This window comes from Ischnura elegans, chromosome 3, assembly GCF_921293095.1.
Source record: "Ischnura elegans chromosome 3, ioIscEleg1.1, whole genome shotgun sequence".
NCBI lineage: Eukaryota > Metazoa > Arthropoda > Insecta > Odonata > Coenagrionidae > Ischnura > Ischnura elegans.
This window is the reverse complement of record NC_060248.1, coordinates 32,847,275-32,866,022: the sequence shown is the minus strand read 5'-3', so window position 1 is coordinate 32,866,022 and position 18,748 is coordinate 32,847,275. Positions and strand designations below refer to the sequence as shown.

General features: G+C 42.5%; 1 protein-coding gene across 2 annotated transcripts in view; it reads right to left on the bottom strand.

Annotated features, from left to right (window-relative positions):
* The window catches only part of LOC124155636 (cytoplasmic polyadenylation element-binding protein 4-like), a 559,373-nt gene that overhangs the window by 368,096 nt on the left and 172,529 nt on the right, over positions 1-18,748 (bottom strand). The window lies entirely within an intron of this gene.

Below are 18,748 nucleotides of genomic sequence, written 5' to 3'. Positions count from 1 at the left end.
AAGAAATTGTAACGTTCTTCCTATTCTTCAAACGCCAATCCTATGTCTTTCTCCTAGATATTTTCTAATCATAAATCACCCCATGACAACCTCCAATAACTATTACATCGGGCAGAAGAGTACAGTTGGTTATATTAGTTTAGAGAAAGGGAAGATAGAAAGGAGAAGCACAGTAAGACTAAATGGAATTCAATTATGAGAGGAGACGAAACTGAACATAACACGATTAATCAAAGGGTCAACAGACGTCGCCGAAATTGTCCCTCAGTTAATCGCAAAAAAAAACATCAGAATGTATAATATTAAATGGCTTTATAAAAAAGTCGGTCACAGTTAAACGCGGAAGCATAAAAGATGATTTGACTCCCTAGTGGATGCTCAGAGGAGACAGGATCCGAGTTGGTTCGCATGATGCATTCAGGAAGACGTGGGTGCACGGCAGTGGAGCATATCTCACGCTATGTGACGGAGGGCGGGTCGGAGGCGAGTCACCAATAGCCACTTGAGAGGGAAGTCATGGGGCCCATGACGGCATCAACGACGAAAAATCCCATAAAACTCTCAGTAAATACACCCCTTTTGAACCAAGGACGTAACTACCGTCACTGGAAGTTTCTTTATTAGTTCAATGTTACAAGATGGATAGGTCAATTATCATTTGTCTACTGAACTCAATATAATTTGAAGAATCGCAGCCACACCATAGCCCTTTCAAGGGTTTTATTACGTCATCACGAGATCCCACTCCTCAACTCAGCAAGATTACAATCTCTATTCAATTGCTCAAAATAAAAATCTTCTCGTCCAAAAAATCGAACATTCTAACATTCAAGAGATGGCTTCACAATGCATCTATCTATTACCTGACTCATTTACCGTCCTAATTATTTCCTCTACCCACTTCCTCCTTAAGCGCCATTTACAATTATCTAGCAAGGTAGTTTCCCAAGAATTGTTACAAAATTCCACAGCGATAGGGAATCGAATTAGCAGCAACTTCGAACGCCAATTGCCACACCAGATGGCTAAGAACTCCCTTAATACACAAAGAAAGTTCTTCAATTAAAAGTAAATGACTCGAAAGGATAAAATCCAAGAGTCTGCAAGCCTTAAATTCATTTACTTATACTTGAATAAATATTAATACACAAATCAGCGACGGAAAAATAAAAATGCAAGCTATGCAAAAAAAAAAGTTTTACGTTCGAAATGAAGCCATCAATACACCTTTTACAAACACGTTCAGAGTCCATACTGTTGAGTCTTCAAAAATAATAATCGCCACTTTTGCAATTGCAACCGAAATTGCGCAAAACTTTGATACTTCGATACATCTCGAAATCCCTCAAAGTTAGCGTAATGGCGAAGTAACATTGTCAGAAAAACTACACGAATGCAGATGATTAGCCTCCTCTCAAACGGAAACATAATTTTCCTAATCTAATTCTGGTTATCCTCCAAGATGCTAGCAAAGAGACAAAAAACTACACACAATCATAACTTGCTCAAAATTGAATCTTCTCTATCGGTGCGAACTTCAGACATCACCTATTTCAGGTAACTTCCTTTTGACATGCTAATTTTCATGTCCGAGTCAACGGGGCCAATTTATCAAGCTCAAATTTCGCAAACCTTTCAAGACGCCGGGCAAACAAACCCATGCGCCGCGACAAGTTTGACACGTTTTGCTCGCAATTTGAAAACTTCTCTCCAGCGTAATTACGCATGACGGATTCGCTACGAGCAATCCGAAGACCTCTCGTACCGTAGAGTACTCGACATCCAATATCAATTATGCTTTCATGCTAAACACGCCAGCTCACGTCTCACTTATTCATTCCGAGAATACACACGTATAAAAAAGAATTTGAGAGAGCTCTCCGTGTAATAAAATGCTCCTCTCCGACGAGACTGGCGGCTGCGAGCCACCTGATAAAAGGTTTTGGCCCCCGATGACTTTGAAGAAGCGAGGCGCGGTGGTCCCAGAGTAATAATGGAAACGGAAGGAGAGCCACAAGGGAGACGGAGAGACAGAGATAGAATCGAATGAGTAACGGAAAACGAGTAATATATAGATACTTAATGCTTTAATCGTTACATTTTACTATTACTAGTAACATATTTTTCGATTTCTGTAAGAAATCGTTAAATTCTCCCCACGACTTTATCGATGCACATAGGCCAAGTAAGGCGTTTGAACGCATTTTTTCACGCGCGTGACTCGCGCCAAATTACGGCAGCAAGTGCTAACCACCGTTTGAATCGTAGGAAAAAAAAAGTTTCCTTTAGGGTATTTAGAACACTATATTTCGTAAAATAACCATGCGACACCGAGAACATGGACGTAGATGTAAAATACACCTACCACAACAAACAGTTCAATAGTTCCCCATGGTGACTGTAAAAATGCTGCAGTAGATAATTATCGGTGAATTCGCGGATAACTTGTTGTCATAAAGAGTGTTAAAATTTTAGCAAAAGAATGGTGCACAATAAAATTGTACGAATAAAGTAATGGGAACTGTACTTCTAATTGTAACTATTTTCTTTTCATAACTTCAATTGATAATTGATGATGAACTGAATAGTAAAGTTTTTACGAGTAGCTGTAAATTATACTATTTACTTTTTCCACGTACTTTTACAAGTCTTCAACGATAACGACAAATAGGAAAGGGGAAAAAGATGAATGAAGTAGAAGAAGAGGAAAAGAAATGAGGAGGACAAGAGGGAAGGATAAGACCGCTGAAAGGATGAGTTGAGCAAATTCCGGTCGCGGCAGATCCCAGGCGGGCCAAAATCCCCGAAATCGGGTTATCGTGAAAGCTTTGAGGCTTGGGTGAGCGCAGCGAATTTAGAAAACACCAGCGACTTCGGCAGCCAAATGGAATGAGTTCTAAAAGGAATTGATGGGAGATGAAGGGGTGCAATAAGGGACCTCGCGCAACTGAAGACATGCCAGAACCGGAGGCGGCGCCCGCCACCATATCAGCTACAACACTTGCAATACCATGCATTAAAACGCAATATTTCATCCTGTGCCAAAAGCAATGGAAGGGGAAGTCAGAAAAATAAAAACAGAAAACTTTCAAAAAATAAATGACGATCTTGATACACTGACTCGAGAAAATTAAGAGGAATAAAATTTTAGGCATATTAGTGACAGCAGACTGAGAAGCAAAAGGAGTCAACGATAAAATACGAAGGTTCAAACGAATGTGCATTCGTAATAAAGCGATAATAAGAAGTAGAATTGAAATTAGTATTAGAAATGTAATAAGTGAAAAAGTAGCAGAAGTCCTAGAAATGCTCGCTTTGTCGTAGAAATGAAATAACAAGCCGAAGAATTAAAATTAGCGCCGGCTAAGCTAATCACAACCTCTAAAAACTGAATCAAACCAAAACCAATCCCGCTGGGATTTCTTTGTCACTGGGAGGAGAAAGACTGAATATGTTAGCCCAATGGTGTCATAAATCGGGTAATTCTATCCTATTTCTGGAGCAAAATGCCTTCACCATTCGTATAATTCTATCACTCTAGTATTCACTGGCCAACTTCCTTATGTTTCCAACACGGCATGATGTTACCACAGCTTTAGCTAACATCCTCTCATGTTCCCATATACATGCGCAAGCAAAAACTAAGCCTTAGAACTTATTTTCACTCAACTCATTACAAACTACACTCAGAACTAGCGAGATTCACCTTACCCGGGCATGAAATTTTTCCTAAACGACCTTTGACACGATACTGGAATTCATGCCCACAGGCAACGTAGGATGCTTCGCGGGGAGCACATAAATCACGGGAGCACCCGCGCAGATAGCCCGTGCACGCGGGTGTAAAAATTACTTCCTCCCGCCGAATTCCCTCCATGCAAAGCATGCACAGATGCAATCAGATGCACATTCGCGGCCGATGCACCGGCTCTAACTAATGAGCAAGGGTCGTATTTTCACGCTGCCACGAACGGGGATACATCAAAAGGCACTCCGAAAGTCCACAGCGGAGAGAGAGGAGGAGGAGAGTCGCCGTGAAGTTGACTTTGAACGCCCAGCCGTGGATGATGCGGGCAGCTGTTGCTATGAAATTAAGGGCCCCTTCGAAACATCTCGCCACCCGCAGGATTTGGGCACCTTCTAGCAACACGATTCGCCTTTTACCCGTGTGACTGCGTATGACGTTCAACGCGGAAGGATAGCGTGGAGGATCCGGCGGGAGCATTCAGGGTCGAAGGGGATTATTAGGTTACAGGGTGTCCGCTGAGGTGAATAATCCACTGAAAGGGTACCGCTGGAAATCCGCAAATACTGCCCTAAAGACAAAGTCGAGACTTAATGCGGGGAGCCGGAGCATTATGAACATTAAATATTCCTCAGAGGCGATCTGTGAGCCCTTCATAAAAAATGGCCACTAAACGCTCAAGAAATTAAATTATTAAAAAAATATATGGTAACAAAAAGTTAATTGAATATCAACAAAAAAATTTATATTACGTAAAGAAGAATAATTATTTCTTCCTCAATCAATTCTTTTTCAAACCTACATCGAAAACTCACTACCGCTATGCTCATGTTTATAATTCTAACAAACCTAGCAACGCCATGAACACTAAGGCACCAAACAGCAAAGAAAGTTGGATGCAGTCCTTTGAACGACAAAAGAGCGAATTTGGCTTCAGGCTATGACAACGCTCTCTTCCCGCTAGAGATTAAAAACAAGGAAAATTAAAAAAAAACCCAAATCACATAACATTAAAAAAAGCAGAGGGGTACGCAATATAAGAAATGGCAAAAAAGAAGGAGAATAAGAGGTACGTCGCTGGACCACGTCTAAGAGATAGGGAGGGCAAATCCTCAACCAAATGGATGAGCACCGCTGGAGATGCAAAGGGAGAGATGACGGGGGTATGGCAGGCGGTGAAGGCAGCGATGCGATGGTCGTTGAGGGATGAGGCCGAGGAATGGCTGTCCTTGACGCAGAGAAAGAATACGCAAAAATGACGAGGATGGTGATGCGAAGAGGTGAAGAAAGGAGAGAAAGGTAGATTTGAGATATAAGTCGAGTTATTCTGACCTAAAGTACCGAAACCGAGAAGTATAAAGCGGAAAAGGAAAAATACTTTACTTCGTTCACGGATTAATACATCACCTAAGAAAGAAAAATGGAACCATGAAGACGAAGTGAGCAGTAAAAAAAGGAAAACAATGCACTGGAAGGAATCCTATGGCCTTGCTATATTTGGAAGATCAAAACATTTACTAAAAGACCAATCTGGCCCTTAAGCTCACATCAGTGGGATTAAAAATATAAATTGTACCATAACTTTGAATCGCCAACGATTATTGATGCAATTCACCGAAGACATGATGATTAAGGCTTACGGATGCCCACTGTTTCATTTTCAAGAAAACTATGAAATATAAATTACAAATGTTAGTGTTTTGTAACAATACACCTGCTCTTTGAAAAAACCTATTTATTAAAAATGTGTCGGCTAGTTAGCATTTACGTGACTTTGAAAGCGACAGAGAAAAAAAAGATCGAATCGAAAGTTACAAACCAAGAAAGAGAAAATAGATTCAATTTCATTTGACACAATAAACATAAAGTGTCATTTCGTTTCCACTTTTTGGATAAGAATCCATGGACTCTCTGATTTTCACCGTGGTCTCACTCGAAACAAATAGTTCAAAGCCCCTACGTGTTCATTAGCCAGAGCATTATAGTTCGCAACTCCAGATTTTTTTCATGAATGCTGTTGATATTACGGTCATGATTTCAAAATAATCATAAAAGCAGAAGGTATCAAATGTAAGGAGATTCAAATCTGCCAAGGGTGCGTTTACCTAGCGAATTACGGCCACATCCGAAATGACCACCAAAAGCCACGGATAGCGAAGGCTTTAATATAGCCACGGTTATAACACCAGAACCAAAGTAGCTTTTCCTCTCGGGGATGAGAAAAAATCTAACACAATTTATCATAACGGAACACATCATCGAGGATGGTGCACAATGAATGTTTAAAATATTAAGATCCTAATTACTGTCCCGAGCAAATGGGCGAGAGATTAGAGACGAAGAGCCTAATCCTAGTAGGTGAGGCGCTACAGTTGCGCTGTCAGGATTTTTGCTTCGCGAACAGGATGAACGCCACTTCCCCCGGGGCACAGTGAAACAACCGCAAGGAGAGGGAGGAAGGCGATTTGATTAAAAATTCCAGCGCACAGAAACAAAGGACGATTCTCTAGGGTCCCGTTTGAATACTCATCCGACGGAGGGCGCGCAGAGGGTCAAGGTAAGGCGGTACACGAAGTGTCAAGGGAAAAATTAATAAGTCATGGATAATATAGAACGGGCAAAGGAGGAGCGCGGAGGTCTATCGCACAGGCGTATGAGCGAATCCCCGGAAAATAGTTCGCAAAAGAATTTCTGTTGGAAGACCTAGAAAAAAGCTTATAGGGCTGCCAATTTCTGACGCGCGTATCCGAGCCCCAGCTACGTGTCCAAAAAATTAGCGTAACTTTCGGTGTCGCCAGCGGATTTTTAATTTTCCTTCTGGTATGTCTTCAAAACACTGTATAAAGAAACCCTTTGAAGAATTTTTCATCGTAAACGTATTTTGCTTCATTTAATGCCAAAAATCACGTTAAATTAGCGTCCGCCATTTTGTAACACGAGGACACCCGAACTCAGTTCAAAATCTCTGAAATTAAGTAAAAATTAAGAAAAAGTATCAGATACGTAAATAGATTTTTTCATCCCACGGAATTATTACAATAGCGTCACCAGGTATGAATCCTGAAAGACTTTCCAAGAAAACTGAATACGAACAGAATGCCCTTAGAGAACTTTGCCATTTTCGCCTGCCTGACACTCCACAGCAGCGAATTTATATGGAATTTGACTCCCTGTTTATTGATTGCCAATCTTTTTTTTTAATAATGTTGAAAAGTTTCAGGCACCTACCTCGAAAAACGTTATTTCATAATTTTGCTCACTTTTCTTCGATTTCAGCACACTGTGCGGCGATGCGTGGCAGACACTTTTGGAACTGAAAGTGCTTTTCCGATAAGCTGTCGGTCGTGGATGGATGGGTAGTAAAGGGAGGCCAAAGTCATTTGCTATTTACATTAGATTTAGTTCTAATGAGGTAAATTCTTCGGGGGGTAAGGTATTCAGCTGCCGAAATTTCGATGGCTACCTCCGCCATCGAAACGTCAGCAGCTGCAAATCTGCCCCTGTGGAAAATCCAAGAATAATTGCGATGTTAACTGCCAACTTGGATATTTGCACTGTGTTCTCAATCGCCAGCATTTTCAGCTATTAGCTTCAGTGAGGGATGAAGTGGACCAAGTCCCTTCCTTCCTGAGAGCCGGCTGCATGCATTATCCATACTCCACAATGAGACGTGTTAATTTATTCGATGCACCTCGGAATTCCATTCCTACGCCAAGATATGTTGGCCATTTTACCGGCCCCGGGCTCACTTTCCCCCAGTTCCTACCCCAAAACCTCCATTACATTCCACCCATTATGCTCTGCGGATTTGAAGGCGTACGCTTCCCCCGACAGCAAACGCTGGAAATGTCCGAATAGAGGAAAACTCGTGTAGTCGCAAATTTTTCCACACAGGTGGCGCCCAGCCTAATGAGCAATCCACGAAAACCCCCCTAAACCTAATCGGAGATCACGGTTCCCCCACCATAACGTGACTTTTTCACGTGGTTTGTGCATATGTAACTCGAAAACCGTAATCTCTAGCTAGATAAATCTCTAAAAAAGAAGCCCTGAGTTCATGAGTTACAGTGGATGTGAAATTGGTAAGTTTTTAAAGGCCTTATTTAAAGGTACAAAATGAACGTTTTACGTTAAATTTTTATCTATATTGCCACATTAGGCTGGAAGACGTAACGTTAGCAGAGTGCGATATATAATAACGCAGCATATTGCGAGAACGACTGGTAAGACGGAAGTGCTTCGTAGTACCGTAATTTATGGATCTTCTTTCCCCAAGATACATTCTGTTTCAGTTGAGAGGTCCCAAATATCTGATTACCTATGGGGAAAACACATGGCGCAGAATCCGCCAAAGGTAAACAAAAACAGGAAACAAAAACTCTATGGATCGTTCTACAAAACGAAGTTGAAGGCCAAAAGCATGCTTTCAAACTATAAACAGCCATAAGATTCCTTTCAGAAGTTCCTATGGAACAAAATCTAATATAGGAAGGTACAAGAGGAAATGCTTATTCCAAATACCTGACTGTTGACAATACGATGTTGAAAACAATAGTTATTTATACCCACTACCTAATCCCATAAAATTACCAAAAAGGCGTAAGGGATCAGCGAGCACGAATTCAACGACAAAAACGGCCGTTTCGAAAATCGCAGTCATTATATTTAGGCTAAAGTAAGCAGGGATTAAAAATTTCCACAGTAACTTTAGCTAATAATTTCAAAGCATAATATCTAATCTATTCCGCAGTGGCCCAACGAATAAATTCCTTTAATTGAACATGAAATAAGAGTAAGTCACCCAACAATGAAAAGACATAAGTTATTACCTTCGCATAAATTAATCTTAAATGGTAAGAGTCGCGAAATTTTTTAGCATTTTTATTGCTAGAGACGCAGCTGAGGCGTGAGCCGTAGGAAACCTCGACAGTAAAAGCTATACCCACTGCGAGAGCATACAGTGTAGAAGGACTTAATTTTAAAAAAAAGATATAAAAAGGTATAAAATGGAGGAAAACTATATATACTATAGATAACTACAGGTACTAGATGCCGAATTCAAGCTCGACGTCCAGTAATATCTTCAACGGTCGCAATGGAAACAGCAGCTTCGGTTTGCGAGGACTTCATTCGGATTGGCGTCCGTGTCGCAATTAAAACACGCCTAGCGTGGGATTGGGGGCAATAGCCGGCTAGCGAGTCGCAGCGGTTGAAATGCGAGAGTGGAGAAAATGCACGGGGTTTAGCGGCAGGGGGGAAGTGAAAATGACGGCTTCGAATGTCTTCATCCAGCGACGAAATGGAGACCTTCACACGGCCCGCTCTCATGTTCACTCATGGAAGGAGGACGGGGAATAATAAAAGAGGCGATACGATCGACCAGAACTTGGTATACGGATAACTCCTTCCCTCTCGAGCAAAAAAAGAGACATTCAATTGGAATACAAAAGTATCCAGTGAAAACAGAAGCACATAGCCAGGTATAAGTGGATTTCTAAATCATGGAAAGACCTTTTTCACGCCTCACGTCATTCAAATTCGAAGTCGTGAATACAAAAGGAAATCATAAGCGTAAAAGTTAACGACCCATGCCGAACAAACTCTAATAGCTCTCTCAAGATTCGCTGCACCATTATATGACAAATCTGAAAAGGAAATTAGTTCTCCACGAGATGAGTCACCCCCATCTTTGAACACATAGCTCAATAAGAAGAGCTCATTAGCAATGATCTTCCTAACAAGCTATTGATTTTTCAATGCAATTTCCAATCGTTCGTAGTCTTACGCAGATCATGTTTTGAAAATGCTACCTCTAAGTCAGAGCTACTTTTCGAGCTTTTTCAATCATCCTCCCGATATTAAACTCACCATTATGTAACAAAGAATACCATAACGAAGAACCAGGTGCAACTTTCCTTCCCTCCAATTATCGTCCTCTTAATATTACATACCTACCTCTATTTTCTCCGGCTCAACTTTGCGGAAGTTCATTTTGAACGAATGAAAATTTAAAAAATTTTAATTTTCCACCAATTTATTTTCAGCTACCGTGAAAATAAATTGGTGGAAAAGTGCAATTTTTTTTCTTTTCTTTTGCTCATTACATTTTTTCCTCGACAGCTCTCCGCAATAAATACTCCGAAATTGCGATGTAAATTCATCATGATTAATTCACGTTCAGTGCTCTTCTTCAAACACATATTCCCAAGACAGGGTTCCCACTCTAACTAAATTATAAAATTCACGGCTTTTTTCAGGTTTTCACGGTCTAAATTGCGTGAAATTCACGGTCTTTTTGATAAGCCATTTTAGGAAGAAATATTGATCTCATAAATATCACTGTCCGCACGTTAACTAAAAACAGGGGTGCCGACTTCCAAAAAATATTGGGGGGGGCCCAAACCGGGTATCTTGCCCCGGGAAATATTATAAGTAGTGAGTTTTAAGTTTTTTAAGCATTTTAGAAGAGTCGTATGATCAACATTAGAGCCCTGATAACTCGAATCTCGATATTTGGACACTCCGGGGAAAATCAGCATGCCTGACACATTTTTTCCTCACACCCATAACGAATTATTGAGGGGGCTCGGGCCCCCTCAGGCCCCATGGAGTCGGCGCCACTGACTAAAAATATAGCAAAAGCGACAAATGCCGGGAATGCAAAACGCAGCGATTAAAGTGCACTTATGACGTCGCCTATTGTTAGCAAAATTTAGGGCCGGCTAAAGGTTGTGAGTGAGAAAATGGAGGTTGACAGGGAAGTGAAGAGGTGTCTCATTTCTCGCCAGGGTTAATGATCACTTTGATTAAAGGTCGTCCAATCACAGCCAAAGGTCTGTGTCGTCATGACACACGGACCAATATTTGCGCTTCGAATATACATTTGCAGATAAATGCGAGGACAGTATCTGCGAGTGACCGACCTATTTTTATTTTGATCCGTCAATCGTAGATCTAAAATCAAGTTTGAGAGGTTTTTAAGGTTTCATGACGAATTACACGGCTATTTCCAGGTTTTTTTTCACGGTAGACGAAATTCACGGCTTATTCACGGTTTTAAAGTTTTCACGGTTGAGTGGGAACCCTGCAAGATCTCCACTCATTCATTAAAACTTCAACGTGAAATATACCGAGACATTTTATGGGTACTCTATCTCAAATTCGATATTTAAGTAATTCAGTAAAGGTATTCTACCGAATAAGGCACGTTCACGAGGAGACTTTGCGATTCTCCGCGGTCTGACTCGCTACCAAATTGAAATACTATTTTCAATCAACAAAGAAGCCTTTTCTCTATTATTCCATCCATATATTCTATTCCCCGCTTGCGTAACATTCTTCCTTCTAACACGGTATTTATCATCTCCTCTCTGCTCTTCATCCATACCTTCCTCCTTATCTCCTCAAGAAGTTATCTCCGTCCACCATGCCCAGAATTTTGTCTCTCTCTCCGTCCAATTCACTATCTCCATTCTCCTCCACTCCTGCATAACGAACAATTCCAGCCTTTCCTCTTCCTCCTTCAAAAATCGTCTAAGTTTTCGCACCGTAAAGTGCAAGACTCCAGATTCTTACTAGCCAATACACTTTTCTCCACAGAACCAACATTTTAACGACATTATCATAAATTTTCTACACGCTTGCGTCAAACTTACGCCATTTTTTTCGACAGAGAGAGCTTCGAATCCTTCGTGAAAAGGATCCCCTGGTTGCTTAGCATGAGGGGCGATGTAGCAGACGTGAGATGAAGTGGGGAAGGTGAGTGAGACAGGGGGAATTTGAAGGGGTCGCGCGTGGTACTGTGGGGAGAGAAGAAGCCGGCTTTTGGCGAGGGGAGATTGGGATGGGGGAGGGGGGCCAAGAGAGGAGAGCCGACGAGGGGAGGGGCGGGGGATGAGGGGAAGGGGTCGCGTGCTGCGACGTGGAGTGGCCGTGGCGCGTGCCCCAACTCACCTCGCGTCACACATCCAAATTTCTCCGCACATCACGACGTGTCGCCAACAACCAATTAGAGCACGGATCGCGTACGTCACCTTCGAGGCGCTCAGTCATAATCCTTGCCGCATCCCAACACACTTGACGCATTTACCGCCGACTTGAGAATGACTCCCCTGCTACATCACCTATAGTCAAGCATAGTGAGCATTTTTCTTCAAAATTCTTTGAGCACCGAGTCCCCAAAATCGCCCAAATCGCCGGCCCCTTCCCATACCCCCAACCCCGCTTAATTCGATTGAATATATGCCATGGTTCTCCCAATTGTTTAACTACCCGAAACAAATTAAAAAGAAAAACGCAGCAGACGGCCATCGGGTTGAGAACTAGAGAACAAAAATCAAACAGAAATTCTCACTGAGCGAGTGCACGAGTAACGCATTTACGGCACCCATGATCATTAAGTCATAAGAGAAATTAAGAAACTCAGAAAAAAATCCAAATGAAAAAACATTTTTTTAGTTGCTGTTCCATATTCAGGCAAAAAACTAATCCTAATTTCATTGCTACCAATCAATTCCGTTCGAACAACATTCTTCCCAATATTGCAACAAAACTTACCCAACATTAATAGCCAAGATAATTATAATACTTAATACTTATTACTATAAATAATAAATACTTATTGACATTCCCTGAATTTCCTCCGGGTGCATTATCTTGCTGCAGCCGGATGCAAAATTCTGCATTTCACTCGCACAAAAATACACAAGAGAATTCTCAGAGAAAACCTACAACCAGACCTAAAACAGACGCATTTTTGCCAAGTTTTCAGAAGTTTTAGACGGAAACTTTGCTGGAAAGAGAAAAGTAGGCCATTACCTTTGAGCAATAAATACGTTATGAAAGATTTAGCTTATCTTCTACAAAATTCTCGGTGCGAGAGAAAGTTAGCATGGGCATAACTACCACCATAGAGTAAGTACTACTTACTCTATGCTACCACCTAACTTCTACCAATACATTGGCAATAAAAAACGAGGCGAAAAGCCTTATTTTATCATACCGAGTCGTACAATAACACTTTCAACCGCTCAAAATGGAAAATGGAGGAGTTGAAACACCGTATCCATCGAAAGCTTTTAAGAATATGCACGGCCATAAAATACTACTAAAATTTCGTGGCGCCGGACACTAAAAAAAAGTACGCTAGAGATAAAAAAAACGAGCTAAATATATCTTCGACGACGCAAAAACGGCAACGCCGCTTGACGCATCAAGGGAGCGAGCGAGGCACTGCGTCACCTCGTTTGAGCTCCCATTCTTCACATCTAACGCGTCTTCCTTGAGGGTCCTTTTCTCTTCCACCGACGAAGCTTTCCTCTCTCTAACCCTTCAAAAGCAGCAACTGCGGGTTAGAACCCCCAACTTCTCGTCGACCCGTGAGGAGTGTAGGCTTAGGCAAAAGAGTGAGGAGGAGAGGACGCGAAGACAGGGCAGAGTGAAGTAAAGGAGAAGTGGTGTAAGGAGTAGCAAAAAAAAAGAAGAGGAGACGAGACGAAGATGAATCCATGAAGGATGAATGGTGGGGGAATAAAAAAACGTCCGCCGAGCCAACCCCTGGGGAGTGAAGGGGTCACAGGAGGGAAGAGGCAAGAAAAAAAATGGAGAGGAAAAAAAAATGAAGGAGGAGGTTAGGGAGGGCGTCAAGAGTTTAAAAAAGAAGGGCGGAGATGAGGGGAGGGGGTGCGTAGCGATGTGGATTCACGCAGAAAGGGAGGGGAGGGGAGAAAGAGAAAGTGACGTGGAAGGTGTGGGGGTGGAGACAACGCCCCCTTTCCGCTTATGACGTCTAATCAATGCTACGATTCGCCACTACGAATAGCCGAAGTGGCGATTGACTCGTTCACCAAATGATAATAGCCTAACTTGTGTCGAATTAGTCGCCGACTTTCCAAGAGCTGCAAAATGAAAGTTAAAATAAAAAAGCACTGATAATTTACATACTTTTGATTATTGATATACTGACTACAGTTTAAATTACTGTTAGAAGAAGTTTGAATTAAACTGACAGTTTAGGTAGGTTTACATGAAATGTTTTCTGAGTCAGATGAGCCAACAAGATTGGACTTCTTCCATTTAGTTCACAATTATGCCTACAGCCATCCATTCTATCAATAAATCCTATCCTGTTTCTTCCCCTCCCTCCTTTACTCAACATTCAACCCTCAAACACTGATTTCTACACCCCTTCCCCTATAAGTACTCGTTCCATCCATACATTCTTTCTCCTCCGTATCTTCTCCATAGCAAAAGGACTTCTTCAAAAGGAGAATGGAAGGGAGTAGGCCTTATTATAAATTGTAGACGGAAGTCTATAAGGGTAGGGGAAGCTGCCAGAATACTTCTATAGTACTCCATGGAACTACGCTAATCGGTAGAATAATTAAAAAAACACTGACTAATTCATTCCGTAGAGACCATCGGACGCCGGCACGCACCACACGCCGCTAAAATTGCGCACGGACGCCGTCGCCATCGAATTTTTACGTCGGCGCCCATGCCTATGCTAGTGTGGGAGACGAGGCATTCAGGTTGAGGATGAGGAGAAAATGAAGGGCGGCTGTGCAGTGACGGGAGAGAAACAAAAGAGAGGGACGCGCGCGTAAGCACGAGAGGTCTGAGGGGAGAGGGGAGGGAGGTGAGGGAGAGGCGGATGGGATGCTCAACGCGTGAAAAAGATCGCGGGGCCAAAGAGGTATGGAATGGACGGAGAGGGAGGCTGCGTCCTGAAGGGAGAGTGATAATGAGGGCGAGGAGGGACGGATGAATGGGAGGAAAGGGAAGCAAGCGGAAGGAAGGGCGTTCACGTGACGAAGGAGAGAGAGAGAGAGACAGAGAAAAGGGAGCGTGGAAATCGCCCCTTCGCTGGATGGAAATTCTCTCGTCCTTCCTGCTCCTCAAGTCTCACGGCTTCTCCGAGAATTCCCCAGCCCACTGTGTAATTTCCCATCAGTAGTATCCCCTGTGGAAGCTTACGGCATTGCGCATTAGGCGATAAGGGCGTGAGAATCTCTGCTAAATGGACAGTCTCTCATCCTTCCTGTTCCTAAGGTTTCACCACTTCTCCGAGAATTCCCCAGCCTACTGGTGAGTGTAATTTCCTATCGGTAGTGTCCCCTGCGGAAGCTTACGGCATTGCGCGTTACGCGATGGGAATGTGAGAATCACCGCTAGATGAATCTTCTCTCGTCCTTACTCTTCCGTAAGTTTCACAGCTTCTCTGAGAATTCCCTAGCCTAAAAGTGAGCGTAATATCCAATTGGTAGCGACCCCTGAGGAAGCTTACGGCATTGCGCACTAGGATATGGGGGCGTAGGAATCGCCGCTGATTAAAGTCTCTGGTCTACATCTACATCTACATAATACCCCGCAAGCCGCCTAAAAGGCGTGTGGCAGGGGGTGTTAGGACACCAGCCGTTTACAGCTATTAAAAAAAAAAGAAGTGCTCTAACGAGGATGGGACAAGCGTTTATTAAATTCCTTTATTGTTCGGGGGAAAAACGAATTCCCATATCTGGTCCTGGTCCTTCCTGTTGCCAAGGTTTCACCGCTTTTATATTTCCAGTCCTGCGAGTTCCTGAGTTGAGTCCCTGCGGTAGCTTATGGTATTGTGCGTTGGAAGACAGGGGCGTGGGAATCGCTATTGCCACGGATGATGGAAATTTGCTCGTCCTTTCTGCTCCTTAAATTACAGGGCTTCTCTGTGGATTCCCCAGCTCTCTGAATGTAATCAATACATCCAACGCAAAAGCTTACGACTTTGCTCAGTGGATTGAGACTGGAAGAGTCTATTCCCTAAAAATCCTGTACTCGATGGCGGCAGAGTAGTGCCGCCGGGCTTTTGTTTACGGTTACGCAATCAACTTTGACATTTCTACAATACATCCAGTGAAGCAGGGTAACCAGCGACGGTAGGAGCAAGAAAGAATTCTGTTATTTTCATCATGAATTGCACATGAGGAAGAACATCGTAACGACGATATCGCTACAAATCGTCTTCCTCGGACACCATTCCGCCTATCACGTCGAATGATCGTGCACAGATAACGTATCACCGCCGGCGATGAATAGAAAATAACGCCTGATAATCGCCGAGAGAAATCCAAAGATTTGTCTAAACACATTATGGTCCAATGATATAAATAGTAACACTCAATAGAATCAGCAGTACTTAATCTTCTCATGAATCCATAGATATCTCAGCCCATAGTAAACAAGATAGCAATTGAAACACATGGAATCATTTGGCACATTTTCATGAAGAATAATATCATAAGTCCATTAAAAGCCGCCAAAATCGATAACAGAACGATATACTTAGATTCATAAGGAATTTCGATTTGAAGATGTCTATACGCACCATTTTTAAGATAACAATGAGATAAAAGTCATCATTGTTAAAACAATACTTGAAAGTGGGCTTAAAATTGCATCAATCTTTTTGCAACTTCATCATTCAAACCGAAGATTTTTCATGTTTCTAAGATCAAGTCGATTTTAAATTCAAATTTCGAGTACTGTTTACATGTTACAAAATGTCTATAATTTGGGCAAATGACTTGCTAGAGACTACATTACGGTATAACAGGGACAAACACTACAGACAACAGAAGATCCATGCATAATTGACAAAACAACTTTTTTACTTAACTCCCATAGATATTTAATGCATCTATGATTAAGTCAAATTACGATTCATTAATTTATAACAACTATTTCATGATGTACGAAGGCAAGTTTCACTCCACTAAGCTTCAAAAACAAAAACGAGGGAAAATGACACATTCTATGTAAGTATAGTTAAGCACACTGCATCGGAAAATCAAAATATATGTATATTCGGGTTGCCAAACCCTTCACTTATGCAGCAAACTTATTTCATAATTTCATGATCACGTTGAATACCAACGCAATAATTAGTAATAATTATTGCATGATACGTGCAGACTACTATCTATGAGTTGAGTTTCAAAACGAATTGGAATAGAAGAAATTTTGCCTCAGATAAAGCATCATAATGGTTGTTACACTATAAAACAGCAACTCTTGCATGCACACGAAAAGATAAGGTCACCAATCACCAATTTTTTCTACTCCTTGATATCATCTGCTCGGCATTCTGTTTCTGAGGCCTCAAAATTTGAAATGCTTTTTAGCAACAACGTCAGAGCACGCCAAGGACAAGACCACCAAAAGATTCCCTCAGATGCCTTATTAAGAGACACAACATCAAGAGGGAGTGGCAAACTGTAGGTTTTTCGACGCGTGCGACACCAGAAGACTTCCAAATCCGCATGCGGGCGAGAGAGGGACGCGTGAGAGACAGAAAGATACTCTAATTACAAATTAAACAACACGGAATCACGGTAGGGCGAAACGAAGGGACGTAAAAAAAGGTATATATATATTAACGAAAAGCTTCCCCCTTTATAGAGAAAGTGACGGGACGCGGGCGTGAGGAGAGGTATACATATGCGGGATGAGTGAGTGGTCCAGCAGCGAGGGTGTGCTGCAAAGTGAAGGGATGCTGTGTGAGCGGGAGGGGCCGGAGCAGGGTGCGGTTGGGAGGGAGGGGTGAAAGAGAAAGGGAAAGTTGGGTGGGGTGGAGAGTGGCTGTGGGGTGGGTGAGTGAGATCCCGATGAGGGGAAGTGAGGCGGAGAGAGGGGAAACGGATAGAGGTGAACGAACTGAGAGTTAGGAGAGACCGGGAATACGCACCCGAAAATGTCGACGTAGAGAGCCCGATTTAGGGATGTGCTACACAGTAGGTTTGCGTATAACGGTGTATCCGTTAAAGCCTGGTTTGCAAGTCGAAGTTGACAGTTATGACATTAGGCGTATTAAAACTTAAAGCTTTCGGCTATCGATTATAATTGAGGGGCCAAGAACTCAGGGGGTAAAAGTTATTTTTATTCTAAACAAAGTTAGGGATAGAAAATTGAAAAAATACGCTAAACCTTGGTGACAAAGTGGCACAAGTGGGTCTCTGTTTGTGCTGAGATTGAGCGGAATATCAAAGGCACTATACTAACTATCTAGCAGATCTTGTTTGTTTTCTTTATCTAATTTCTGCATCTTCTGTTTAGAACAGAAATCACTTGAATCCCTTGGCTTCTCACTCCCTCTATTGAAGTTTTAAACCGTTTAAATTAGGGGAGAAAGGCTTTGTACTTTCCCGGCTAATATACTGCGCGAAGAGTTCTCGGGATCGCCACCGGGTCTGGAACTGCATTGACTGCCGGCGTTTCCATGTCCGACTAAGCCATCGTCCGCAGGGCTTTGAGTGCCGAGTGAGATTTTTTCACTACACTCATACCCGGCCCCGAGAGGATTCCGAGAACTCGATTATGTTAGCCTTGCATCAAGTATTTACGAAGTATTTTGGCCCTCCCTTCCATATCTACCTGAATATCTCTTCCCTTCGCGGTCTTCCCACTTCCAATTCAAATCTATCCAAAAATCCTATTCTCTTCCTCCCTCTCCCTCGTTTACCCAGCATTCTACCCATTACATTGTTTTCAACATCCCCTCCCCGCTAAGTGATCGCTCCATCCATACCTTATGTCTCCTCCGTATCTCATCTAAAAGCTACCTCTCCTCACCCACCATGTCCAGCACATCGTCATTCCTCCTCCTCTGTTCCTTCATTGTTTTCTCGTCCCCCATCCTAAGTTTCCATATTTCTGCACCGTAAAGAGCTGCACCAGGGGAGCCGACTTATAAAAAATATTGGGTGGGCCCAAACCAGGGATCTTGCCCCGGGAAATTAGTAGCAAGTTTTAAGTTTTTTAAGCATTTTAGAAGAGTCAAATGATCAACATTAGAATCCTGACAACTCGAATCTCGATATCTGAACACTCCGGGGAAAATCGACAAGCCTGACACATTTTTTTCTCACACCCATTACGAATTTTTGAGGGGGCTCCATGGGGCTTGAGGGGGCTCGGGCCCCCTCAAGCCCCATGGAGTCGGCGCCACTAAGCTGCACTCCAAATCGGAATCTT